This window comes from Talpa occidentalis, unplaced genomic scaffold (assembly GCF_014898055.3).
Source record: "Talpa occidentalis isolate TD23 unplaced genomic scaffold, MPIMG_talOcc4v2.1 talOcc4.10, whole genome shotgun sequence".
In the NCBI taxonomy this organism is placed as follows: Eukaryota; Metazoa; Chordata; class Mammalia; order Eulipotyphla; family Talpidae; genus Talpa; species Talpa occidentalis.
In genome coordinates this window covers 18,535,444-18,562,212 of record NW_023600993.1, presented here as the reverse complement: position 1 = coordinate 18,562,212, position 26,769 = coordinate 18,535,444, and the positions used below count along the sequence as shown (strand labels likewise).

At 36.9% G+C, this 26,769-nt stretch overlaps 1 protein-coding gene across 6 annotated transcripts in view; it reads right to left on the bottom strand.

Annotated features, from left to right (window-relative positions):
* RARB (retinoic acid receptor beta) overlaps positions 1-26,769 on the bottom strand; it is an 885,139-nt gene that overhangs the window by 653,335 nt on the left and 205,035 nt on the right. Inside the window, exon 1 of one of the 6 annotated variants that reach the window (XM_054692844.1) lies at positions 4,286-4,301. The exons of the other annotated variants lie outside the window; for them this stretch is intronic. The gene's annotated coding sequence lies outside the window, so the exon portion shown is untranslated. Of the gene's footprint in view, positions 1-4,285; positions 4,302-26,769 lie in introns of those variants that run through there. 6 annotated transcript variants of the gene reach the window in all.

Sequence of the window (26,769 nt, the reverse complement as noted above, 5' to 3'; positions counted from 1 at the left end):
AGACTAAAGGGAAGATAGTTTTACTGTGTTGATGTTAGTGGTAAAACAGACTTGAATTTCTAATGTAAAAAGTTGCAGATGCTTGTGAAGCAACCAAGTGGACAAGTTAAGTATAAAGTGGAACAGATGTTACTGGAACTCAGAGGCAAAGTATGGGCTAGAGATAAATTGAGTCAACATACAGATAAGATTTAAAATTGTGGGAATGGAAGAAATTACTTCACGAGATAGAGGGGCTGGGAAAGAGGTATGGAAACCCCCAAATGGTTGAAAGATCCACTTTTTATTTAGAGATAAGGCAATGAAGGAAAAGTCAGCAGAGAAATAATAAAAGTCTAATGTTAAAAACTGGAGGTGGATAGTGTTGCAGAAACGACAGAAGTCACTGATAACAAGTGAAGACAACTTATAAAGGAAAATGGACCAGTCAACTCTTTCGAATGCTCCAAAAGCTAAGTAAGAATATAGCTCACTGGTTCTGACACACAGTGATCACTGGTTCTGACAACATAGTGGTCATTGCTGATTGCAACAGAATTCCTTTTCATAAGGGGTGAAGGCAGAATCACATGGAAATAGGATGGAAAATAAAAAATAAATGAGGATAGCATATATAGACAAACCTCACCAGAAATTTGAGAATGACATGGAGTAGAGGAATTAAGTGAGGAATGCTGAGAATAGGATAGTTTGTTTTTAAGGTGGAGAGACGTTAAAACATATTGACGTGAAATCTTCACAGCTCTGTGATCTGGGGAGGTATTATTTCCTTCATTTATCTGAAAAGAAAAATGAGGCTCAAGGCTTACAAAAAATAATATCTCACAGGGAGTAAGGGACAGAACTGAGAGTTGAACTTAGCTTATCTCATCCCAAAGCCCTAGAATCACCTGCCACTTATAACCTTGTATTTCATTTATTTATTCACACAACTATATCTCTCATTTTCTAAGTAAAGGGACTGAATCTAACTCATCCTTGAATCCCCAGAACCTGGTGCAATATCTGGCAGTCAATTACGAGTACTTAGTAAATACATGTTACAGTAATGAATGAATTAAATCAGATTTTAGCCTTTGAAAATAAAGAAAAATACAGAAATTCTCTATAGAACAATGATATAAAGAATAATAGAATTATAGCAAAATTGGCAAGCTTTCAAATATTTGTAATATAAAAATAACCCAAAGGAACAGTGACTTTCTTTAAGTATGAATATAATTAAGCCTGTATTGAAATATGTTTTATTCACCAAATTGAATTTCCCAAGTTTGTAACTAGAAAAACTAAAAATTTGCCCTAATCTTACACAATCACAGTCTCCACAATAATGAACAGCTTGCTTGTCACTTATTTTTTTCTCTCTGTACTTAAAATACATACAAGGTCCTTATTCCCACATGGAATCCATTCTCAGGTAATACTGATTTCATTGTGCTGTTCCACATGAGACCAACATATTTATATGGAAAGGAAAAGGTGCATTCAATCATTGTGATATTTTGTGTGCCTGGCAAGAATAAATGGATTTTTTTAAACATTCATGTGATTGACTGATTCCTCCCAACCATCACATGTTTTCCTCAGCTGTCTCGCTGGCATGTTACTTCAGAGCCCTTTTAATACAGTTATTAAGTGTTCCCTTTATCTTGAGTATGGCAGTTTTAGCAAAGATCCAAAGGTTAAAATAAGGCACAATAGTTTTAAAAATGTGAATTTTGACATTTGTCTTAAAATGTTAATAACTTAAGTTTCTGCTGTAAAGAATTTTGTTTTGAGCTTCCTATAAACTCCCTCCTCATTTTCAGAAAATTTACCTTTGAAAGTTTGAGTAGGAAAAAAGAAAAGTTTTCCAGGTTGCTTCATGATGTACCACAGAGTACTTCGGTCTGCTTGGGTTCAGATTAGCTAGGAAAGAAGTTTAGGATCTGCCCACCGACTAATTACATATATAGTGTTAAAACTACTTAACCCAAGTTAAATAAAATAAGGATGCCTAAAGCAGGTTAAATTTGCATTCTTATTATTTCCAGATGGCTTCTAATCCCACAAAGTTTTTAAAAATCTTTTTCATTCTTAATGCAAGGATTGCCTACTAGTTTTCCCCCAAGTATATCTACAAGCATCAAGCATTTTTTTCCTAAAAGGGATATACTATACAATTTAGCTATTCATTTATGCAAATGATGGTAAACAGAATTATAAAGACAGATAATAAACAGCAAATGAGGTTATTTTGTTTCACGCTTTATGTTGTCAGAGTTCTGAGCATGGTTTAGTGTTTCCTATTCATGACTTTATATTACCAAATTACTCCCTGATGGTGTCTCAGATGTGCTTTTGTCTGCAAATGAGAAGGAATAAAATACCAGGACATTAACGTTAAATTACAATCGTTAATGGCGTAAATACGAAAATAATTACTGCATCATACCATCAATTGTTATGTGTTCATTACTGAAGTTCTTGTAAAACCTTCATTTTCTTGTTACAATTATTTTTTTCCTTTATTTTTGTCTGGCTATTTTATAGCCCTGACAGTACTTTAGCAATATTCAGCAGTTACACAAGTCATTTAATCCTGCTCAAAGCTTCATTTAAACTTCATTTTAGTTGCATTTTATTTGTGTATCTATTACTTTTACTTCTTTCTGACAGTCAAAGGTACTTCCGGAGTAGGTGCCAGAACGATGTGTCAAAGGAGAGTATCTAAAATCAGCTATGAACTTCAGAGGAGGCTTCAAACTAACTTTAATATTGCTAAAATACCTTCATTAATTAAACTTACTGCGCCCCCTCCCGCCAAAATTTTAGCTTCAGAGGTGTTCTTCCCCCTACCATTTTTTTTAATTAAATTGTAATCATACAGCTAATCAGGTAAGATGCTTTAGATCTCTGTTCTCTTTTCCTTTATGCTTATTTCTTCCTTAGTCTCCACCTCACCTGTCCTCTGGTTCCTACAGCATCCCTCTGCTATGGCGTTTTCTCACTAGCTGGCTGGAAAGGGACCTCCTCAAGGAACAGAAACACACACACACAGACACACACAAACACACGCCAATCTCCTCGCCCACCAAATGTAGACCAAATGCACCCTTTTGTCTCCTCCATTCCGTGACCATCGTTTCGCCTCTAGCCCGCCAGCCACAGGCGGGGAGTGGCAGGAAAATCACACCGCTGTCGCGATCTGGAAGAGGGGCGGGAGGAGGGGGGCTCATCGGGCGGTCCAGCATCCCTTGCCACTGCGCGCGCGTGCATACACACACACACACACACACACACACACACACAAGTCTTCTGTCACCTGTTCGCTTTCAAAGCCATCTTTATCTCTGGGTAAAACTTATCCCTTCCCACCTTCAGGAGTTAGGGTTCAAGAAAGCATCCCGTGCTTAGCTTTTCCAAAATATCAGGAGGGGGCACAAAGATGCCCACTTGGTACACTGAAATGATAAATATATACCTAGTACCTCCCTCTTCCTGTCTCTTTTTCGCCCATCTCTGCTATCACATATAGCCTTTTCCAGCCAACACGCACACACAAGAAGCACCCCATCTCCGCTGACAGTCCAGGCTTAGAGCCTTAGCGTCCATAGTTACCCTTCGCCAGTGCCTCCGCTGGCGCCAAGCCCCTAGCACTCTCTCCAACTCCTGCCATGTGCAGCCCGTCGCTGACGGCTTCTTAGCCCCAGTCAAAGCTCCAAACTTTTCTCGCCCTCTCTGTGACACCAAATCACACGCGTCCCAGAGGCTTGATACCATAGCCCCGAAACCAGTCCACACAGGGGAATGGGTCGCGTACCCTCTGCCCCAGTGGCGCCAAGTCTTGCCGTGCCAGCAAGCACAGAACCGCGCTGAACCTGGCGGGGTTGCGGTGGGAGCCTTGGCGGATCCCGCTGGCAGGTGCAACTTGCCAGCTACTCCCGGGTTCACGCCCTAGGGGACCGCAGGTTTGGCCTGATGAGAACAAAGCTGGAGTCCGGGGAGACTGTCAGACGGGAGGCGCTAAGACAATAGCAATAAAGGGACCTTGGAAGAGGACCGCTGTACAAAGTTGTCTACAAGTCCTGATGTCCTAGGATGGCCGCCGGCTCCCGCTGCAGACCCCCAAAGCCCCCACCCCGGCCCTGCAGCGGTACACGCAAACCCCGGTTCGGCAGCCGCTCCCTGGATGCTGTGCACATGCCTAGGGCACCCAGACGCTGCTTGGGTGCAGGGGTCGCTCCGGGGCTTGGACAGCAGCAGCCGGGCGGGAAGACCCACCAGCGCGCTCTCCTGGCTTTACCTTTCCGCGGGCTGCCTGGGAGTCCGCGGCGCGCCGCCCGCTGGCTGTGCCCTCAGCCCCTGCCGCTGCAGCCGAGACCAGACAGCAGGAGCTGGGTTCAAAGCGCCCCGCCCCCGGGCGCCAGGCCCCGCCCCCGGGCACCAGACCCCGCCCCTCCACACCACCGACTACTGCGCCGACCCACGAGGACCCAGCAGGGTTCACGCACGTGCTGCGGGCCACTGGAGGCCACTGCTGCTGGCACTACTGTCACGGCTACCATCGCCACGGCTGCTGATGCATTCCATAGGCCAGAGTGCCTATTATCAAGGGGTCCCCCCTAACAAAAACCATTGGAAATGACCTCTAGAACAGGACTACTCTGAGTAGGATCCAGGCAGTATCACCATCAGTATCACCTGAGAGCTTGCTAGAAATGTAAATTTCTACTGAATCAGAACCTCTGGGGATGAACCTTACTTAGTAAGTTATATTTCAAAAAGCTCCAGAGGTGACTCAAAGCACATGAAAGTTGGAGAAGCATTGCTCTTTTGCTAGAGAACTAAGTTGCTGATCAGAGGTACACTCCCTCAGTCCTGAGACCCCAGAAGCCCACCTGGAGGTGAGGGTTTAACTTGGCAGTGTTAGCAAAGCTGGAGAGTAAGTTGTTGTCTGTGCCCTGGATGTCATTCATCTTGCTTTATTGACTGCAAAGTCTTTAGAGATAAACCGAGGGGGAACACATTTACTTCTGATCTGACAACTCTAATGAGCTCAAGGAAGAATTATGTAAACATTATTAAATGTAATAAACACGTGTCGGTATCATGCACTCTTCTCTGGAGAAGAGTTGGCAAAAGCCAGCATAAGCCAACGTTTTATTCGTAATGTCTTTTTAACTTTATGTTGCCTGTGTAATAAGCCTTTGGCTTTGCTGTTGCCCAGACGGAAAATCATTACTCCAGTAATGGATGAGCCAGTTCAAGAGGAGAGCCACTGGGATGCTGAACACTTTCATTCATAAATGCTATGTATCGGAGACAGGGGGAACAGTCTCCTGCCAGTGTAGCCACTGTAATTATCCAACTGGTCCATGCTTCTTGCTTCAACTTCCTGAGGCATCATTTGACTCAAGCTAAAAAAAAACCAAATGAAAGTTAGCCATTAAGTCACCTTGCCATTTTGTTTATAGTAAGTGCCCTTTTTCTCTACTCTACTTTCCAGAGCTGTAGGAATTGTTAAATATTGGTGGAACTGATTATTGTTTGCCAGGGATAGAACCCTGTGGCTTCCACGCTTTGCTCCAGACATTGATTATGGCTTTGAAATCTCATTTCAAGTGAAATGTGGAATCTGGAAATTGGGGTATTCTGCAAAGTCTCCTCAGTAGTATCCAGGGCATGCAGGCCTTCAGAAAAGCTGTTTTCTAACCAGTTCATGTTCCTTTTTCATTAAATAAAGCCAACTTGCTCTTAGTACTAATAGAATTTCCATTTTAAGTAATGAAAGGGGATTGTTATTATCAAGAGAAACCATCAAAGATTATAAAGCTGTTTATACCTTCTCCTCCAAAAGTCTATGAGTGCTGTGAGAGAAAGGACTAGGAATCTGGTATCATGAGGCTTTCCAGATAGGAGATAGATTAGGAAAGAAAAGAAATATACAAGGGAAGATTGAAGGGAGAAAAGAAGGATGAGAAGGAGAAAGGAGGAAAGGAAGGAAAGGAACATTAATTGGTACTCAGGCCTTAAAAGATAATTTTACAAAAAGATGGCAAGTTTAGGGACCAGGTTGTATAAAGTCAGTGTTCTCCAGAGAAATAGAGCCAATAGTAGGCAGATATAGATATATGAAACTATGTAGTATAAGGCCTCAACACTGGAAGAAGGAAGAAACCTCAGCAGCAGGTAGCTATGGAATATCCTATGGAGTCAGGTAGTGGAGGCATTTAGGGACCTGGGAAACCTCACGTCATGTCAGGGAACCAAGCTGTAAGTGAAAGGCATCCAAATGCCTAACATGCAAATGTATGGATGGCCAGGCCAATTTAAGCAGAGAAGCTGTGATAATCCACACAAGAAGGATTAAATGTTAAGAATTTGCACTTTCCCCTTTCTCCTCCCAGCCCTGAAAACCAAAGGAAAAGGGAGCTATGCCTTGAAAGTGGAAAGAAAAAAGATATACCAAAACCAAGTATTGGTACTCCTTGAATCTGGGATGCTGCATCCCAGAGAAGAGAAATAAATACAGGCCATGCCCACTTGCATTTAAGTAAGGTGCTTTAGACCCCAGACCAGTGAATGACCAAATGGGGAAATTTGCATTAGAGATGAAACTGGAATTTTAAGCTTCATGGATTTTTAATAGGTAGAAGTGAATCACTGAAGTGACCCAGAAGTTACAGAATCCATCCAGTGTCTTGTTAAGGGGTCTTCAATCTAGTAAGGGAGATTTAATATATGCATTTGGGATCAGTGGGTTTGAGAAAAATAGAATAGTTTCAGATTTAAGCTTCAATTTGTACAAGTGAGTTATATTTAGAACTGTTTACTTCTCCTGGCTGCCTCCAGTGATGTGTCCTCAAGTAACTTCCTCCACCTTCAGGAAGGCTCCACACCATGTTTACTGGCATGGCTGTGGCCTGGCAAGGCTTGTCCACTGCCTGAGGACACATCCTGTACAACTATCATAAGCCTTCGAATGTTGAATGTAATAGCAAGGGAAGGCACAAAGGAAAAGCTATAATATAATTCTATGTGTTTCAATACCACATGTAAGCCTAATTATTTTACTTTCTTTTAAGGAAAAGCAGTATCTTAGAAATATGCAAGAATGGTTTCATCTCCTTCTATTTCATTTGTAATTTTCTTAAAAATATCTATATAATTACTTAATTTTTACTTTGATTATAACATTGGGATCTGATTTTATACATGTGAATTCAACACTTTGGGAAATCATTAAAACTGCCAGTTGAAAACTGATTTGGATGATCATCTGAAGCTGGGAGGCTGTCTTACACACATGATCATTTTCCTGCTATTAAGATAACAGCAGCTCACTGTTGGTTTTAACCAGTGTTTGGAATGTCTTCTATAGTCTGAGCTGGTGCATCCAGCTCAAGTTTTCTCTCTCTTCCTCTTTTCTGTCAAGAGTTCCTTGATCTGCTTTCTACCCTAATTTTATTCCCAGACCTCACTGTTCCATTTCCCACTTGAAACATGTTTCTAAGATAAGATACTCTGAAATAGTGTGATAAACATGATTCATTAAACACAGTGTACATCAATATCAGGTCAGAGTAGAAAATAAACAGTATAATGAATGGTCTACAGTTTGAGATTCAAGAAATCATACTGTCCCATAGAGGGTTTTCAGTGGCATCATCAATCATGGATGTAAATGCGGAGTGGTTTGTGATATTACTAGAATGCCATAAAGATAGCCTGTGTTCCACTTCTCTCTCACTCTCACACTAACCCTCACCTGCTCTCCTTAATTATGGTAAAATCAATTCATTACCTGTGAGGATCTCACAATTATCCTTTTCCCCTATTGATACAACTTTCTGGGGCATCATTTAGTGTCACACTCCTGTCCAAGAAAACCTTCCCAAAGAGATTTTAAGAAGTTGCCAAGGTTTATTCACTGACCACAACCTTCAAAGATATCTAAGTCCAGTTTTTCAATAGAATTTTGGGGGGAGGAAAGTCATTAAAATTCCAACTTACACTGCCCACTTAAAAAGATTGCTTCCCTCCCATTTCAAATTCTTTCTTAAAGGTTCACCTTTCAGGGAATTAATATTAGTGATGAAGGGAAATGTAAATCTATTGAGAAAGATCAATATTTCTGAAAGGCGTACTATAATTCTAACACAATTAAATCACAAAAATTTGTAGGCACAAATTTTATTTTCTTGTGGAATTTAGCTGGATTAAATAGTTGCTTTAAGTGTAACTTTGAACTGCATGCAATACAAATTAACTTTCTTTTTTATTTCCAAATGAGTAATACAAAGTTCATCCCAAGAAATATTTACTGAGTGCCTACCATATACAGTACAATGTGCCAGGTGCCTTAAGGAGTTCAAAGATAAATTCTTCTTCCATCAAAAACTTTTAGTGTATTTTCCTTATAAATTAGCATCAAAAAAGATTATCAAAGGAAAAGGAAGACAATGCATAAGACAATGCACAATCCCATCTTCCTAATAATAGCCACTTTACTTTAGCTTTCATACCTATGTGTATCAGAGTGTAAGATAAACTCCTATTCATAGACCACACTCACATCAGAGGCATTTTTCTTTTTTACTAAATATTTTTCAATATGGTTCAATGTATTAGAGCACAGACTCTCTCAGCTGACTTTTTTGCCAAAATTGCTAACTTAATCTTAAAATTAATATGGAAATGCAAGGGATACACAATAGTTAACACAAATTTGAACAAGAAGAACAAGTTAAAGGACTCTCACTTTTCCATTTCATAACTTACTATAAAGCTACAATAATCAAGATTGCATAATAATGGCATAAAGATAGACATATAAATTAATGGTTTAGAATACAAAGTACAGAAATAAACTGATATATTTATGGTCAGCTGATTTTGACAAAAGTGCCAAGACCATTCAATGCAGAAAGAATAATTTCTCAACAAATATGCTGGCACAACTGGATAACCATATGCAAAAGAATGAAACTGGACCCCTTCCACATACCATAAACAAAAGCTAACTCAATATGGATCACTACATGCAAGTTTTAAAACTAAAACTTTAAAACTATTAGAAAAAAACACCGGAGGAAATATTTTCAGGGCCTCCCTGGTGGCACAAGGGGTTTGGATGCAACCTATGAAGCTGTCCTCAGCCTCTGCAGCATGAGTTTCCATCCCTGGCCAGGGAGCAACCCACATGGCGTAGCAGACCTCTTCTGACTCGTCCACTGCTCTCCTCAGCAGTGTACTTCTGTCGATCTGCCTGTTCTGCTCCCCACTGTCTCTGGTGAATCCTCTCACCCCCCACACCTCTGGCCTGTACCCCAGCTCTTGTATGCATAAATAAATAAAGCTTTTTAAAAAAAGGAAAATATTTTCAACTTTGGGTTAGGCAATGGTTTTTTTAAATATGACACTAATAACACAAGAGATAAATGAATAAACAGGACTTAATCAAAATTAAATATTTTTGAATATCAAAGGATACTATCAAGAATTTTAAAATACCATAGAAGGAAGAAAATATTTGCAAACATATATCTGCTAAGTGCCTTGTATCCAGAAAATACAACTCAACAAAATAACAAAAAAAGACAAGCATTTTAAAATTTGGGAAAAGGCTTCAGAAGACATCTTTCCAAAGAAGACATGCAAGGTCAATAAGCACAAGAAAAGTTGCTCAACATCACTAGTCATCAGAGAAATTCAAATCAAAACCACACTGAGGTACCATTTTATACCCACTAGGATAGCTATAGTTAAAAAAAAAAGAAATATAAACAATAGTAAGGTTGGTGAAGATCTGGAGAAATTGGAACCCTCAAACATTGCTGGGAAGGATATAAAAAAGTGCAACCACTAAGAAAAATAGTTAGCAAGTCCTCAAAATGTTAACATAGAGTCACTAAATCACCCAGTAATTCCACTCCTAGATACTTATTTAACAGAAAAAAAAAATGCCCATATGAAAAATGTACATGAAAGTTGTAAAAAGTATTATTCACAATTATTCAAAATGCTCTTTCTTTCTCTGTGTGATATAATAGACTACCATGCTAGCAGTAGTCTTCTGAAGAGGACAATGTGAAGTGAAGAACTGAGACCTGCCTACAACCATGGTCCATGTCAAAAATACCAATAACAACAAGTGTTGGAGAGGGTGTGGAGAAAAGGAAACCTTTGTACACTGTTGGCAGAAATATAGATTGTTTCAGCCCCCATGGAAAAAAGTGCAGAGGGTTCTCAAAATATTAAAAATAGATCTAGCTCACAACCCAGCAAACCCATCCCTAGGTATCTACCCTAAGGATGCAAAAACACTAATTTGAAGGGATATATGCGCTCCTATGTTTATTTCAGCACTATTCACAATAATCAACTTGAGGAAACAACCTAAATGCCCAATGACAGATGATTGGATTAAGAATATGTGATAAATATATACACCTTAGCAATTAAAAAATGATGAAATCTAATGATTTGCATCAACATTAATGGAACTAGAGGGGGTTATGCTAAATAAAATGAATCAGAAAGAAGAAGACAATGCTAGAAGATTTCACTCATATATAGAAAATAGAGAAACTAAATAAATGAACAGAAAATTAAAACCAAAACAGATCCTTGAAATCTAACTGTAGAATTGAAGTTACCAGAAGGCCAAAAGGGAGAGGGCCCAAGGGATTATGGTAGATTATGGTGCATGTGCTGTTGTAACATACATCTGAAGAGGTGTGACTCTATACCCCCAATCATATACTACATTGTAAACCACTGTTACCTCAGTAAAAATAATAGAATATGAAAAAGATATATAAATATCAACCAAAAATTAAAATAACTTTTAAATATAAATAGAGATATAATTATTTTCCAGGCATAGAGTTGTTATCATTGGATTCTTGCAGTGGTAGCATTTATTGGTCCATGCATGCCCAAGAGTATTTCTTGTTGTTCCTTAGGAAATACAATAGTCTAAGCACAAATAGAAATGATTAGAAACAAAAGGTATATCCCCTCAAAATTCTTAAGAGTTTTCTCCTTTTTTTCTAGCAACTGGATTCTATTATAACCTGATTATACATCCTCAGCTAATAAGGTATTTTGATCTGCCAATAATTTAATCATTTAAATGAAGGTACATTAGGAAATGCTTGGGTATGGGTCATTATTAGTAATTTCAATCAGTATTCTAAGAGTGTGATCATCCCAAGGCTCAAGATTTCCTGGAAAAGTTTCTACATTCTAAAAAAATCTATAAAAAATATTCACATTTTTTCTTCCTACCTAATAGAAACCGGATTTTATTTTTTTTATTGTTATTTGCACTCCTTCCTACAACTGAGCTTCAGTGAAAGTGAGAGGGTAAAATATAATTGATCTCAGCTCATCACAGTGGCCTGTTCTGACATGGAGTGTATGAGTATGGGATACAATTTCAGTCAATGACTCAAGAGGAAAAGAGAGAGAGAGAGAGAGAGAGAGTGTGTGTGTGTGTGTGTGTGTGTGTCGGCATCTGAAAAAAGGTTCTCTTCACAAAAAAAGAGGAATACACTATTTGTTTTACATTGATGCAAACATCCTAGAATAATGAGATAGTACAATGTCATTTGATGAAAAATGCAGAATGAAAAAATGAAAGAAAATTGGACAATAGTATTGGACCCTATATTAATCTAAACTGGAACCATTTTATTTCCAAATTTCTTAGTTTATAAGACAATACAAGTTATTGTTTCAATTATTTTAAGTTTTTCTTAGAAACAAAATTATAAAGAGCATTTGAACCTCTTTTATCTCATCTTTTTCTAACCATTTATATAGACTCACCTGGCTATAATTTTTTATAATGAAAGATAACACATTTTCAGAAAACAATAAAACAAATGAATGCAGAGTGTAAATAATATTATAAACCAAACACTATTGTAAACATCTCTTTGTTCTGGCAATAAAAGAAGGTCAGTTACCTAGAAACCTCAACAAACCACTCTCCAATTACAACCTGCATCCTTCCCTTGAGGTAAACACAATACAGACTTCTATAATATTCACTTTTTTGCTTCTCTCTATAGTTCTTCCATTTGAGCATATGACTTTTAACAATATAGCTTGATTTAACTCTTGAATTTTATAAGATTGCAAACATACATTGTGCCTTACGATTGAGTTTGTTCCCTCAATATGATGTATGTGAGATTTCTCCGAGTTGTTTTGAGTAGTTGCACTTATATTTGAAGGTGTTTGGTACAACATCCCAATGTATGAATATAACACAATTTTCTGATCCATTATGATGTCTATAGATAATGAATTGTTCCTAGGCTTGCCTATTGTAAACAAAGCTGCAAAGCTGCAATAACAGCTCTTGTAAAGATGTCTTGGTGTCAACTCCCACCACTTGTTTAAGGGAACGTACTTCAGGTAGATTTTCAAGGATGTAGGATTTGTATACCCTCAACTTTACTAAAAATGCCAAATTATTTTCCAACACAATTATGCAATTTATACTTTCCAATGAAGTGTATGAGAGTTTTCTGTTGTTTTACCTCTTTCCAGAATTTGATTTTGTCAAACCAAAAAGAAGATGACAATTTACTGGGTAGGCAATAATACTTCATTTTGGTTTTACTTTGCAATTCCCTGGTTATTGATGGGGGTTTTAAAACACTTCACTTTTCATAAGTTTTTTTGGCCTAATGTATTTCCTTGTTTGCTAAATGCCTACCCTAGTTTTCCCTGCATTTCAGTGTGGCATTTATCAAAGGAAATTCTGATTTAAAAACTTTAACATTGACAACATAGAGCCTTAAAAGGACTTCGAGATGTTAAAATGAATATAACTCATCATTTCTGAGGCACTTAAAAATCATTTCACTTGGGCCTTGAACCCCTTTTAGCATCTCTCTGCTAAACCAGGCTAATAATAAATTGTAACTGCTAGAGGAAAATTAATACACTTAAATTCATTAATGTGTCTACTACATCTGTAAGATGAAATATGCAAAGCTCTTAGCTACAATATGTAAAATATATTGTAAACATTTTTGAAACCCCTTCAGGAGAGAGCCTGACTTAAATTTTAGTTGAAATATCTGAAATACCATATTCTATCTTCTTGGTACAGATTTTAATTTTTAGTATATTGCTAATGTACTATAGAAATACAAAAAATTAGTGGCAGAATCATTTACTGAATCATTTAGGATATCTTAATAGTTATAAAAAGTACTTTCAAAAGGGATAGGTCATGAATTGTGAAGAAACAAAGTTGAGATGGACACTAATACAACATCACATGATTTGAAACATGACTAAACTCAAAAATAAAAATAATAATGGCTAATTGAAAGAAAGAAATGGTGCTTTGGGGTCAGTAAACTGACAGGTATGTAAAAGATACCCTTTCCTGTTAGATTTGTTTATCTCCACATCATAGCCAATGAGGGAACCTTTTCAAACAGATATTTTCAATATCAATATTAATTTGGTAGAAAACAAAAACCAATTCAAGCTTTTAAGTTACATTTTACCTGTTGTGAAAGAAGAATCACAGTAAATAACATTTTCACACACAGAGAACTCCGGGTTCTTAAAGAAATCATTTTTTAGCTAATTTTTTACCAGATTTAGAAGGCCATGATGCATTTTCTATTTTTCTGAAACATTGCTTTCCCAACTATGTTTCTTAAAGTCCCTATATGTTCCTAAGAGTTTTTAAAGACTAAGCAACATTGAGTAGGGAAGTTGGGTCTAGACCTTCCAACTCGATTTTGCTCTGTCCCAAGAAGCACTCCAATTTATTCAGAGTTAACTTTATGTTATTTATCCTTGTTAAAACCGAAATGACTTCAAGATCAAAGACTTGAAGAACGATGGTTGCTTCCTCTTGGGCTGATTTCACAGCTTCATCTGCAAAATGTTGAAATATTGAAAATGTTGCAAATGGAAGCAGCCAAGAAAACTCCTAGCTTAACTTTTATAAAGAAAAGCTAATTTGCCATTTAGTAACAGTTTAGTTATTTAAATACAAATGCAAGTCAGCAGTAGAGAGAAAGGAAGGAGAAATCAGAGAGGGAAATGAAGATGAAGATAAAAGAAAATGAAGATAATGTCTAGTTTAAATACTATATTGCAAATCAGGACTCCAGACCTAGATGTGTCAAGAAGCTTTGGGGCAGTCAGGATATAGTAAATGATGTAAGCAATAAAATAAAGATGGCATAATTTCACCAAATCAGATTTCCATGGAATACCAGGCAGCCTTTTAAATTATAATGCTTTATATTTAATGTTTTTCCTTGGCATATAGGAAAAAAATCAATATTCACTTATTCCCTTCAAAAAGTGCTCAGATAGCAATTCCTAGAACTACTTACTAGGTGTGGCAGTAAGATATAGGGAAGGAAAGTAACTAATATAGAGCCTTTGCAGTGCTCCAGGCATTGAACTAGAACTAGCCAGTGCCATCTGTACTTTTCTTTTGTCTCCATGAAATGGTTAGATCAGTACAAATCTACATCTCTGTTCTCAAGAACTTTCAAATATAGAGGGAAGGCTGATCAGGAATAAAAAGGCCAAAACAAAACCAATGGTGCAAACAGATAAAACCCTTTTATTGTCAAGTATTTACATTCTTTTCACATTTTAATTCATTTAATTCCCCAAACAACTCTATGAGTGGTTAACTCTTACTGTATTCTAAATCAAGAGAGGTGAAGAAACTTCCCAAAGCTCACACAGCTTTGGAAACTGTAGAGATAGGATTTTAATCTAAGTAACCAGGTACAGAGGGTATGTCCTTAAATATGACTCTTTACTGTCCCTTTTATTTTTTCAGGAGTAAATATGACTCATCAGTAGAATACTCATCCCCAAGGGCTAGGAGTGACTGTTCTCTCGGTAATACCAACAGCAGCCATGGAAATATTTATGGAGAATTTACTATGTGCCAAATATTATGCAAAGCACTTTAGATGATTTTGTCATTTAATTTAAAAAATTAGGGGAAAAGAATGTACCTGACAAGAAGTATGCTAAAGCAAGACTAAAGGAGAAATTAACATAGTCTGAAATGAAGGTGGGAGGTAGGGAATGGTCTTTACAGCTAAGGTGGATTTTATTCTCAGTCCAAAGGAATATACAGAAAAGGCAAATCAGGATTCACTAAACACAGTATACTTAAGCATAATCTCATATAGCTTTATTAATCATTATTATTTCCATCTTATAGATAAGGAATTTGAGGAGTGCCAAGTAAAGTAACTTGTCCTAGGTTCAAAGGCTGGGGGTGGTAGTTGGGATCAGGTCTGGTCTATTTGATGCTTAAATTTTCAACATTCTGATGCTCATAAGATATGGATTGGCTGAAAAGCAATAGAGAATTCTTAGATGGAGGCTCAGGGACAGAACGGGCATGATGTAACCAGATGAGAGTGCATGGAAATCTGGTCAAAGCAAAGTGTTTATGTAGGCTTTGCAAAGGGAAGTAGATATAAAAAGGTAAACTGAGGCAAATGACCAGGTTTTAAAGTTTAAGTATCTTATTATAAAACTTTTATTGCCTCTGAGTTTTATAAGCAATATAACATGATGAGTATGCTATTATTAAAAGATAAAAGAAATCAATTAAGAATCTGAAAAATATATATGTCAAATGATTCATAGTAAAAAATATTGTTAGCCATGGCACATATTTTTTGTTATATATACATAAATATTCTGTCACTTATAGCTACCACATACTTACTGTGGTTCCCTTCTAAAAGAAGAGAAACACCAAAAGTCCATCCTCAATCACATTCAGGTTTTTGAGAACAATAGCACCATTTTCCTCATTTTTTAAACCATCAGTGTTAAGCTGAATGGCACATAAAACCATAAACCATAAAACCATAAACCTGAGCAAGGACCCTTCAAACTTACTTTGAAGCTTATAATTACATGTGTTCATGTATATCTATGTATTGCTTGATTTTTTTATTGTGCGCAAGATTAAAAAGCATTGATTTATCTTTAAATGTTTACATTGTTATTTGTTGTGAAACCCTGCAAATAATTATTAAAACCTATTACTTGCCATTTGGCACTATAGAAAAGCTAGTCTCTCAATAATAGCATCAGTGGCACTTCTGTTCACCATGTGAGCACAGATTTAAGGTAGATTAAAATGTGGTGGTGGGTTCCTGAGTGTCAAGATGGCCGGTTATTCAGACCCCCTAGTTTTCTCATCATGTGTGAGTTAGTACAGGACACACATAGATACACAAGAAGAAAATCTTCCAAGATTGAGCAGGTGGGAACTGGGGAAAATGGGTGGTAAGGAAAGTGGTAGGATGCTGAGATGCTCAGAAGGGGTTTAGGCATGAACAAATCCTTGCTTCCATCACATCTATGAAGAATAGTTTCAGCAGATGCCAAGAAGATAAGTCCAATTCTTTTATGCCCAAAATATACCAGACATTTGTCCTCTCTTTTGAAAGTGAGAAACCTCCTTTCTTCTGTCATTGGTAAGTATCTCTTACCAACAACTTATATATACCTTTAGAGAAAGAAAACAGGTATGTTTCCAGTGGCGCATCATAAAGCCCACAGTGTTGGCTACTCCATCTGTAGGCCTTCCAGAATTTCATCCCAGGATCTGGTGGAAGATGGACTAAACTTTGATCAGCTCTTTTTCATTCCAGGATCTAGTTAACACACAAGTTGTGTAGGAAAGTCTCACTTGCTGAGAAAGATAGTTGTGAAGTGCCCTATTACACATTTTTTAAAGTAAAATTATGTAAATAGTCTTTGAAGAGGTCTCCAAAGGTGCAAAAACATGAGATGTGGCTATATAGTTATTCAGTTCCTAAAGAAAGAGACATAAAATGAGTCCATTACCTGATATCATATTATTTTCTCACTCAGACTACTCCCAAATAAGGACAAGTTCTATGATGCCAAATTAAACAGTTGCATTTTGAGTGAAAAAATAACTCATGTAGATTTGTCACATTCATCCTTTCCATCTTATTTGAAGTATATGAATTAATCCGTAAGTGTCCTTATGTAATATCCCTACCACAAAGGTACAAATAGTATTTAGAACTGTACTTCTGCCAAGTGACTCAACTTAAGAAACTGTCACATCCTTCTTAGCACAGAGATTGTGCTGTTAAAGCACAGCCAGCACTGAGTAGAGGGTGAGTGCTTATAGTGATTGCCTTGAATGGACTGATGTAATATATTCCCACAGGCAAGACTGTTCAATAATTTCTTCCCAATAATTTCTTCAATGGCCTCATTGCTAAACAAAACTGAATTCCCATTCTCATTCCCACACTTATCTCCAAAAAAAGAAATTCTTTCAGGAACCTCCCTGGTGGTGCAGGTGGTTGAGCGCAGCACTGTGAAGCTGTCTGCAGCCTCTGCAGTGCCGGTTTGATCCCAACCGGCCTCGGAGCAACGCACATGGCAAGCAGATCTCTCCTGTCTCGCCCACTGCTCCCCTCAGCAGTGTATTTCATCAGTCTGCCTGTTCTGTTCCCTGCTCTGTCTCTGGTGAATCCTCTCACCCTCCCCGCATCTGGCCTGCACTCCAGATCTTGTATAAATAAAATAAATCTTAAAAAAAAGGAAAAAAAAAAAGAAATTCTTTAAACTTTTCCACAGTTTGGAATCTTAACACAAGAGGATTGCAATAAAGGAAATATGAGCAGTTCTTTCATTAGCCTCCTGTGCTTCCTAAGGTATAGACACATATAAAAAATGATGCAATTATTATACACTTTCCTGACCCTCCTGAGAAAGCAGGAATCTGAGAAAATGTAATCACAAAGACTTGTGATGACAGATTTAAATAAAATCCTATCATCTGTAACTTCATCCTGAACTATATCCATTAAGTCAGTTGTACTAAATGAGATACTAAGGGAAAAATCATTTTTCAAGACATTTTCCAATTTCCAATTTGATTTCATTTAATTTTGAAAATATTTATATCTTATTAACAATTATTCTTCATTAAAATCTTTAAGTAACATAGGTCCTGTCCTCTCAGGTAAGTCAGATGAAGCCTTGGAGAGTTTTACCAATCATTTGCCATCGGGAATAAAAAGATTTCCAGAAGATAGCTCTGTTACTCACAGTCCTGACTGTTCCAGCACTTCAGAGAGGAATAAGACTATCTACTTAGCAGCCTTTTCATACAACATGCTGATGACCTGCTTCCAGGTGGGGCTGCTTTTATATAAAGGACAGTGAGCTTGATGTTATAGTCACATACATACATATGGGTTACAACCAGCTTCAATATTTTATTCTTTGGATGACTTCAGCTAAGCAAATTAATCAAGAAAGTCCTTATCTTAGGCATGCTTCTAAGAAACTGATTTGCCCACAGATAACTATAAACTGAACAAAAACCAAATCAATTGCATTCAGTCTCTGGAGAGCCAAAGGAAAAAAATTCAAAAGCAGAGAGGGAAATGGAACTTGGAAGAAGTGACTGGCGTAGGATTTTTTTTTTTTTCATTTTTATAGATTTTGCTTGACAACAGACAAATGGTATAGGGTGACTAAAACTCAAGTAGGAGATCTGACATCTTTCTTTCCCAAAGAATCAAACAACAAGGGAAAATAGCAGTCATTGGAAAGTGGAAGAAATCCTAGAAAGGAGAACACCAGAGAAAAGAACCCCCAAGTTCTGAAATAAACTTTCTCCAAGTCTCTGGTTGACTCTTCAACTATGAGTATGGTGGAGGCGGGAGGAGTCTTAATGCTCATGACAGCTAAGATTAAAAGGACTGAACTGAAATTTTATCTGCTTCTCACTATAAATACTACAGAGTTTTCAATTAGAGCATAACAAAATCAATTTAACACAAAAGCAAAAACATCAACACTCTGAAAGAATATAGCAAAATTTACTGTCTTGCCAACATAACATTCAATATGTTCAGAATATAATCCAACACTATTCACCATATACAAAGCAAGAAAGAATAACTCTTCAAGAGAAAATACAATACAAAGATAAAAACCTTAACATTAACTTAGATGTGTAATTATTAGATAATTAGTTCAAAACAGTTATAATTATAGAGGAAAATCATGTAAAGGAAAAAACTGTAGTAATTAAAAAGAGCATAGAAAAAGAAAATTTCACAAAAATCAAATGGACATTCTAGATCTGAAAAATATAATATCCAGAATGAAAACTCATTTGCAGAGTTGAAACAAAATTGAGGTGATTGAGAAAGAAGTCAATGAACTTGTATTTTGCTTTTCAACATATGCTATTAAGAAGATATAAAATTTGTTATCTATATATTATACAGTAATAAAACACATAGGTTCTATGAAATAAATATTATATATGCAATATTTATAAAAGTTTTATATTCTGAATATATATAGATTTATAGCTCAATTAGAAATAAAAATGGGGAGAAGTTTTATAAGATTACAACTGGCTACTAAGAACATAAAATAATCTCAGCAAAATTAATTATCAAGGAAATGTTAATTAAATTTAAAATAAGATATAAAGCCCCCCGAATTAAAAAAAAATAAAGTGTTGAAAAATAAGAAAGCAACTAGTGCTCTCATATATTGCTGGTGGGAATGGAAAATGTACAACTCTTTGGCAAGTTATTCTGCAGTTCCTTCTAAAGTTAAGGATGAACCTATAATATTCCACAGCACCTTCTACCAGTGCACATTATGTATTGTATGTTTCACAGCAATTCCATTACTAGCTAATCACCCTAAAGAAATGAAAACATATGTCAAGCAGAACTAATACAAAAATGTGTATGGTATATTGATTCACAATAACCCAAAACTATAAAGAACTTAGATGTCCACCAGTAGGTAAATGAAAAAATTAATATAGTAAACACACATATGGAATCAGCTTGACATTAAAAGACTGGACTGTTTGCCCAATATGTATGGACATTGTCTATACTTCCATTATATACATTCTAGAAAATAAAACCTGATCTATATTGACAAAAGATGACTGACTGCCTGAAGTTGGGGTTGGAAGAAAGGTGGTAAAGAGGCATGAGGACATGTTTTAGGATGATGAAAATATCCTGTATTTTCATCCAGATATAAGATCACCAAGGAAACCACTAGGCCACTATCTAACACTATACACAAAAATAAATTAAAAATGGATTAAAGAGCTTATATATAAGAACTGAAATCATAAAGTACACAGAAGAATACATAACTGATATGCCTACCTGAGCTTAGTCTTAGAGTGTGTTCTTGAATGGTAAGGGAGACAAAAGCAAATATAAAACAAATGGGACTGCATCAAATGAAAAAGCCTTTGCACAACAAAAGAAAATTACACCAAGATGCGAAGACATCCTATTGAATGGAGAAGATATTTGCTCATATCTGATAAGGGCTAATTAGAAAAAGAACTCTAAAGTTCAGTAAAAAACAAAGAATTTTAAGTGGGCGGAGGATCTTAAAAGACAGTTCTCCAAAGGAGATACACAAGATGGTCAGTAAGTGCATGAAAAGGTATTCATCACTTCTTATTAGAGAAATCCAAACAATGTGAGAAAATGGCTATTATCCAAAATATAACAAATGACAAGAGCTGGAGAGGATTTGGAGAGAAAGGACCCCTTAAACACTATTGGTGGGAATGTAAATCAAATGCATTTATTCACACTCCTAAGAACTTAGCAAACACAGTAAGAGCTGATTAAGTAGAATTCATTGATAGAGCATTTTCTGACTCTGTAGTACTTAAAAAGCACCAACTAAATAATCTTCTCAGCACACCTATGAGACAGTCTGTTAGAAATGCTGTTTACCCAAGATAGTAAAAAAGGTAAAAACATACACTTTCCAATTTACTAAAGATATCTCATACATCCTAATCCTGGTGTTTAGCAGTGAACAATACTAAACATAACCATTGCTCCATCTCATTCATTTCTTCCACAGTATCCATCATGTGCCAATCACTGTTCTAAGCACTTATAACAGTGACTAAAATAGTCAGATCCCTGTCCTTCTGGGACTAGTACTGTGTTTGGATATAGGTGATCTATGTGACACTCAAAGGGCAGCTTTAAAAAAAAAAAAAGTCAAATTGTTTCAATTATTCTATTTTAGATTCATTGATCCCTGGATAGAAAAGAATCCATGAAGCTATAATTTATTATTACTCATGATCATAAATTTCCATGCAAAGCTACCATGATGGTGATATGTGCCAAAAACAAAACCCACCCTGCTTTTGTGGGCACCATTGAGAACTCCCAGAAAAAGGCAAAATTCTGGAGGCCAACCATGATGATAGGCTCCATCCTTCAGTGGTGGGCATGAAGTTTAGTCGTGAATCAATCCATTCATATACCTTGTGGGGTGTCTTTGTGCAAGACCAAAGAGAAAGTCATAACTGACTTACTGCGGATGATCTCCTGGCCTACACTAAACTTAAGAGTTCTGTGTTTCAAATTGTAAGATCACAAAGAACAATCCAATAAGGGGTACATCGTAGACACATCTACTACATTGTGCAAATTAAATCAGAATTGCTCATGGCTGCATGTCTTACATATTCCATGCTCTGCAGAAGTTCAGATTTAAAGAGAACTTATTATAGCTAACAAACAGACTTCAAAGGAATCATATATTTTTCTTCCATATCATTTAAATTTGTCCAAAACTCAATTAACTCATAAAATATAATGGCTTTTCAAATGACTCCAGATAGCTTTTGTCCTCACTTGTACTATGTTTACTTTAAAAAATATGAAAACATAAATCAAAAGTAGTAGGTTTTTTTTTTTTTACTAAAACCGAATGTCACACTGTTCATTTCATTCCCAATCCTGGCAAAAATAAATAAGGAGATGGGAGTAAAGATGAATCAGATCCATTCAGTGCAATGTTTTTGCTTTTTCAATTTGTTTTATCATGTCAGATCATACTCTGCAAAAATGTTGCTATTAATTTGTAAAGAGGACTATCTGTCAATATAATCTTGAAGGTAACTACAAACAAATGTATTCAACTGAGAACAAGGGTGACTAATAAAGTCCAATGAGAATTAAAAAGCTGTTCAAGAAGCAGAACAAATGTTGATGTACTACTTGAAAATATGACTACTGCTTCCCTGAAAAATCTATTCATATCATGGTCTTTAGATGTCTGGATTTTGGCAGCAGAAACCAAGTAAAGGTAATCATACAAGCAGAATGTATTAATTCATCACCACAGTGGAGAGACAGGCAGGGTTGAGGGGACAGGCATTGCCTGCATAGCAGACAAAAGAAAAGAAAGAGAAGAGAAAGAGGACAGTTGAGGACACAGTCTCTCTCTTTTCTGACTGATACACAACCATCTGTTTCCCATCTATAAGGAGTGAAAAGTGCAATTAGAGTGGAAATTAGGGTAGGAAAGGGAATAGCTATGTGTTCTAATGTGATCATGGTAAAATAAGCATCCTGCCATCTTAGAATGCTAGAGGGTGAGCTTCTCTTCCATCCTGGCATGTTCACAAGCATTGAAGTATAACTTCAAACACCCAGATAGGTCTATAGGAGGTCCAGGGACTTACAAAAAAGAAATTGTACAGTGCACACTTGGGGTCAGACAACCTGATAAAATGGGATTCCCCAAACATGCCAGACCAATAACAAAGGCATTGTAGTCACTGAAAGAAAATCAGCAATATGAAGTAAAATCTCTGGCAGAGTGGTCAAGGCAGAATTTATAGGGGAGCAGTAATTCCAGTTATAGAATAAGGCTATGACCCCTACCCCACAACTTCTCCTCCCCTGCCATAAAATAGGAGTTTGCTCTGGGAAAGAGAAAAATGAAGTATAGAACAAACATTCTCAAGCTTCAGGGAGCACAATATTCAACTGTGACTTTTAAAATTCAGATTTTGATTGAAAGGGCCAATATTAGTGCAGAGTCTAAGATTCAGCATTTTTAACACCTCCCTACTGATGCTAGTGTTGCTGCTGCACAGACTCTGCATAGTGATGGTCAAAAGGATTGCTGCACCCCTTAGGATGATGGCTCTATAGTGTGAAAAGGCTGCTCAGAGAAAGCAAATGTGACTTTCCTTGGTCTGGATGGGAGAGGGCCCACAATGATCACCAGTACAGAGGATGACCACACAGCCAGGACTGGAAGGCACGAAGATTTGTAGAAAAATGGTTAAACACTCAAGACTTAATCTGAGATTAACCTAAATTAGAGTCCAAGAACTGCCATCTTCCTAGTTACGTAATCTCAGGCAAGCTGCTCAACACCTCTGAGTCTGTTTTCTCATCTACAACGTGTGGTAATGAGTGAACCCACTGTCAGTGGTTGATGTATTGAATGAGATAATGTGGTGGACATAGTCTTGGTATCTACTGAGTGTATAAAAAACATAGAGGTTGGTTGTTGTCTTTTGAGTTCTCAGCTCAATAGCAACTTTCCTGCCTAAAACAATATTATCCAGCCTGATACTTTCTGATTAATCTCTGCTAACTATTGGCAGATATAGGTGGAAGAACAAAGGGCAGGAGAAGAGATAAGCTGTTTTTCTTTCATTTGCTCTGTCTTTTAAGTCACAGGGGCAGTATCCCACAAGCCTCAGAAATGCAGTCTTGTTGATCCTGATGGCAGCAGCTGCAGCAGCAGTGAGGACAGCAAGCAACTGCAGGTGGACTGCCAGGTGCTGCACTGCTGGCTTGGCGATGGCAGCTATAATACAGAAGCAATCAAGTACAGGCTCCAAAAATCTGAGTAGCCATTCCAACAGCATCACAATACTAGGCTCCAGGACTTCTGCAGAATCAGTAGGACTACAGGATCCTGACTTCCTGCAGCACTAAAGTAGTATGGTTCTGGAAACAGCTGGAAACTACTCATACCCCAGAGCCCTCAGCAGTGCATTCCATGAGACTCTGTTCGTCCCTCCAGCTCTAGGGACATACTGATCACTGAGTAACATCTCATCCTTTTCCTTCTTGACTTACTAGCCCTCCTGACACTTTTATAAACTATACTCTTTGTTAAAAAAAAAAAAAACTTGTATTTGCAAAGGTCTTTGTAGGTGCCTGACAAGAATACTTTTATAAGCCATTTCATTTAATTGCTAAAAACATTCATTCCAGTTACTTGATGATAATTGGTAATGAAAGGTAGATGACGAATAATAATAGTAATGATTGTAAAAGGAACTTTTGATTCAGCCACACAGCATGTGTGTTCATAGAATCCACTCCATAAAAGTTAGTGATGACCTGGGAAAAACACAGGATCTCATGTTTGAGATTCTGAGTCATTAGCCAGTTCTACCATGTATTGGTTGTTTGACCTTAACGCCCTTCAAGCTCCATTTCTGTTTGCATAAAATGCAAAGTATTTATAAATTATACAAAAATGTTCAAATGTGTTTAACTCTTGTGCTGAAAGTTAAACCAAGAAATATTTAACAAATCTACTAAACAGCTTATAGTTCTATTATAAATCAAAATGAGAAAGCCATACAACCCTTTAGAGAAATATGCAAAGGGTACGAGCATTTACTTTATAGGAAAGGAAATATAAATGGTTAAAATCATATGAAAAGATATACAATATTACTCAAAATTTTAAAAATGCAATTCAAAATGGATAAAAGAATTGAACATAAGACATGAAACCAAAAAATATATAGAAGAAAATATAGGAAAAATACTACATGACATCTCAATAATGTCTTTAAAGACTCATCCCCCAAAGCAAAGAAAGTCAAGGAAAAGATAAACAGCTGGGATTACATCAAACTAAAAAGCTTCTGTACAGCAAAAGAGACATTAACCAAAACAAGGAGACACCCCACTGATTAGAAGAAAATTTTTTCACACAATACAACTGATAAATGACTGATCACAAATATCTACAAAGAGCTCACAGGACTCAACAAAAATGAAGTAAACAATCCAGTCAAAAAATGGGCATAAGAGCTAAAAAGAAACTTCTGCAAAGAGGAAATGCAAATGGTCAACAAGTATATGAAAAAATGTTCAACATCACTTATAATCAGGGAAATGCAAATCAAAACCACAATGAGATATCACCTCATACGAGTGAGAACACCACATTAAAAAACAGGAAACAACAGGGCCTCCCCTGGTGGCGCAGCAGTTGAGCGCTGGGCTGCCCTGCGAAGCTGCCTGCAGCCTCTGCAGCGCTGGTTCGATCCCCGGTCACTGGCGAGGGTCCCACATGGTGCGCAGACCTCTCCTGCCACCCACTGCTCCCCTCAGCAGTGTATTTCGTCAGTCTGCCTGCTCTGCTCCCGGCTCTGGCTCTGGTGAATTCTCTCACCCTCCTGCGCTTCTGACTGTACCCGGTGCTTGTATAAATAAATCTTTAAAATGGGGAAAAAAAACAGGCAACAACAAAGTTGGCAAGGATGTGGAGAAAAAGGAAATCTCCTACACTGCTGGTAGGAACTGAGCCAACCACTATGGAAAGCTGTGTGGAGATTCCTCAAAAATAGCATATGACCCAGCAATTCCATCACTAGGAATCTACCCAAAGACACAAAAACATTAATTCAAAAGGAATCCTGCATCTCTATGCTTATTGTAGCACTATTTACAATAGTTAAGATATGGAAACAACCCAAATGCCCAACAATAGATGACTGGATCAAGAAGATTTGGTACATATACACAATGGAATATTACTCAGCAATCAAAAAAATAAATTTATGCCATTCGCAGCAACATGGATGGAGCTGGAAAGGATTATACTTAGTGAAATAGGCCAGAAGAAAAAAAAATATCACATGGTTTCACTTATAGGAGGAATATAGGGGAACCAAATAAGGGATCAGGGAAAAAAATAATAAATAAAAAATAAAATCAGAGACATATTACAAGGGAGAGTGATGCAGAGGGATCAAAACAGGGGAGAGATGAGCACAAGAGACCGTGGTGATAGTTCATGGGTGAACAGATGGTGGGAATTTTACAGGAAATACGACTGAGAGGAGAAAGCACACAAGCATATGTTGTACAAAAATGAACAATGATGTAAAATATACATACAAATAAATATTTTAAAAAATAACATGAAACTTCACTTAGAAAGAAAGAAAAAAGCCCACATTTTAAAAAAGTGAAGCCAAGAAATAAAGTCTATTTTTTAATCAACAAAGCTGGAAAAAAATACCTAAGTGTCATAAAAATGTGACTATAGAGTCATGTTCAAATACTATTAGAGAAAACAAAGTTGTTATAAATAATTTGAAGGAAGAATAGTTTACAAAGTGATAGCAAGCTTCTACCACTATCTGAAAGTAGAATTTTCCTATTTTGGTGAGATTTGGTAGGTTATTTTGGGCCTGGGAATGCTCAAAAACTTTTTTCCAGACAAATTCATGATAATAGCATTCCCAGAACCAAATGTTAACCTACCAAATCATTCCAAATAGGGACATTCTACTTTCAGATAGTGGCAGAAGCCTGTATCAGCTTTAAAAGGATGTACTTGTGATTCAGAATTCTGCTGCTGAAATTTACCCTAAGATATTGAGACATAATAACAAGGCTACTTGTGGTATAATTTATAACATACACCACTAGTAATTCAACAGCCTATCCATAAGGAATAGTTTAAATGAATAACAGTTCTTGCAAACAATAAACTCAGTTCTGCTTAGACATTAAAAACAATTAGTTATCTGCATGAAGTATATAAGGGACTGCATGAACTCCATGCAGGATGATGATATACTTGCAGGATGATGGAGGCTCTGTCCTTTAAAAAAAA